Raw genomic sequence first — 2,921 nt, forward strand, 5'->3', positions numbered from 1 at the left:
CATTTGCTCAGCTCTTCTAGGGCCCAATCCGATATGCAGTGTCGCCTGCAAAAGCCGGCGACGCCGAAATTTGCGCTGCTTTGGTATCACATATATACGGCGTAACCTAGAAGTTACGCTCGTATATTTCTGCCTTCGCCCATAGTTTTTTGGGCCATAGGCAGGTATACCAAACCAGCACAGTTTGGTATCCAATATACAGCATAAGGACTTATGTGGCTAAAATGGAGAACTCTTACTCCATTTTCACCTTGCCACAAAATGCAGCCGTTGTAAGCTTTATGCTGTCTATTGGAGCCCCTTAACTCCCTAAACTACCTGCTAAATAAAACCTAACACCTAACGCATGCGCAATGTCTATCTACCTGTCAACCGCGATCCCCCGCCGCAATCCCTAATAAAGTATTTAACCCCTAAACCGCCGCTCCCGGACCCCGCCGCCACCTACAATAAAAGTATAACCCCCTAATGTGATCCCCCTACACCGTCGCCAGCTACCTTACCTACCCCCTAAAGTGAGCCCCTACCTTGCCGCCATCTACCTTACCTACCCCCTAAAGTGAGCCCCTACCCCGCCGCCATCTACCTTACCTACCCCCTAAAGTGAGCCTCTACCCCGCCGCCATCTACCTTACCTACCCCCTAAAGTGAAAAAATGTACAAAGTCCGGAACTTGCTGTCAGGATAATGGCATACTTATTCTCTGCACTGTCCCTTTAAAGCATCCTGCTCCCATTAACATCAGCCTATTTAAGGCCCCTCCCAGCATTTTCACATTGCTTAGTATTGAAGTTTGTCTTAAACCTTAACCTGAGCCTGCTCTCTGTGAGAATTATCATACTACTTCTGTTTGTTGGATTCCTCTACTCCACCTAACTGAATTTCTGTTGTCATCCTCTTCTTCCTGCCTGCTTCTCCCTCAGAAGATTCAGATATTTCAAAAGTCTCATTCCTACCTTTACCTCTAACCCAGTTTCCCCTGCAGCTCACTGGCCTTGGGATTCACCTTTCACGGAGCTCTGCTTCCTCATGCTGTGACGTCATCAGCCAGCTGCTACTGAGCTTCCCTGCTCCCTCTGGCAAGTCGCCATTACAACCCAGTGTTTGCAACTATCATTATAACAGTTCTGTTAGCGGTAAGCCAGTCTCTGAATTTTTACTTTGCTGCTATACTTTAAGATTAGTATCTCAGTTGCTGCTGTTATTTCTGTGACTTTTAGTTCATTCCCTCATATTCTGCTGTTTTACCGTAACTCTGTTCACAATAGCAATTGCTTATTTTTTCTATGATCATAGTACCATTTTTTCCTTGCTTATTTAATTTTTACCTTTATTAATGTTAAAATCTCAGGTTTATCTGGGCATACCCCTGCTGCATTTACTTTCTCACAGTGACTACCCAGACACATGTGGCAGCCATAGGGAATATGCTCAATTACTGCCTGTATACTAAAACTTTGCAATAAGGAATAAGGTTTTACATAGCTGCCTAATTCCTAAATTTTGTTTTACCTTTTCACTCTGTTGCAAACAACCATACAATTTTTATTGTTTTTTCATTCCAGCAGTTGTGGTCCAAATAACTAAGCTGCACACATTTTTTTTCTTTCTTAGTTGTGCCTGACATAATACTAAGCCTAAACTATGGACCCAGCTGGAATGAACGCACATGTGCAAAATATCACACAGAGGGTTGATTTATTAACTGAAGCTGTTAATACTTTGAAAACAGAAAATGATACTTTAAAAGCTTATATCAGGGATGTGGTTGATAAGAGGGTACCTATATTAGAACCGCAGGTTAGTACACCAGAAAAATTTAGTGGTGAGAGATCTGAGTATAGAGATTTCAAGAATGCCTGTTTGCTTATGTTCTCCCTTAAACCTCATACCTATCCCACTGATAGAGCAAGGGTACTCACAGTTATATCCTATTTGAGAGGTGAGCCCCGCACATGGGCCAACACTTACTTTGAGAATAACTATGATATACTTAATTCTTTGGAAAGTTTTTTTTCTGCTATGGGTCAGCTATATGAGGATCCATATAAACAGCTTACTGCTGAAACTGCAATGCGAGGCTTGAAACAAAAGAAAAGAGTAGTTGAGGATTACATTGCCGAATTTAAAAAATGGGCGAAAGACACTCAATGGAATGACCTTTCACTGAGAAATCAGTTTAGATTAGGCCTTTCAGAAGGAATTAAGGATGAGTTGTCTAGATCTGAACTACCACATACTCTTGAGGCTTTAATGTCACTTAGCATAACTATAGACAGAAGACTGAGAGAGAGACAGCACGAGAGATCATTTCATGAATATCCTGCAAAGAAACAAAATACACCCAGCCCCAGCAAATCAACTGCTGAACCTATGGATATAGGTTTTATAAAGGGACCATTAACCCCTGAGGAGAAGATCCGACGAAGGGCTAATAACCTCTGCTTATACTGTGCTTCAGACAAACACACTGTCAGGGACTGTCCTTCCCTCCTGAAACAAAACAAGGGTAAGATGTATAAAGAACCTTTTTGTTGTACCACTCAGGATCATGCTCTCCCTTACCTAAATTTATCTCTTCTTTTACAGTGGGAGTCACGTCGAATCAACGCTCCCGCGATTATTGACTCAGGAGCTACAGCCTCCTACATAGATACTGTATTCACTAAATTCAATAAAATTCCACTTGTGCAAAAAAGGTCTCCTGTGTTATTACGTGGAATAGATGGTAATCCAATCATATCAGGTCCAGTTAAATATCAAACAATACCCTTACTTGTTGTTACCCCAGAACACCATAGGGAGTATATGTCATTTGATGTAATATCATCCCCTATTTCACCCATAGTTCTCGGTATAAACTGGCTCCGAATTCATAATCCTGAAGTAAATTGGTCTACCTCAACAGTCACATTTAATTC

At 41.7% G+C, this 2,921-nt stretch overlaps 1 long non-coding RNA gene across 1 annotated transcript; it reads left to right on the top strand.

Moving 5' to 3' along the window:
* Positions 1-2,317: 2,317 nt before the first annotated feature.
* Positions 2,318-2,698, top strand: LOC128647673 (uncharacterized). The gene is made up of 2 exons (XR_008400378.1): positions 2,318-2,509; positions 2,590-2,698. It is a non-coding gene; the product is annotated as an uncharacterized LOC128647673 (long non-coding RNA).
* The last annotated feature ends 223 nt before the right edge of the window (positions 2,699-2,921 follow it).

This window comes from Bombina bombina, chromosome 2 (genome assembly GCF_027579735.1).
Source record: "Bombina bombina isolate aBomBom1 chromosome 2, aBomBom1.pri, whole genome shotgun sequence".
Lineage (NCBI taxonomy): Eukaryota > Metazoa > Chordata > Amphibia > Anura > Bombinatoridae > Bombina > Bombina bombina.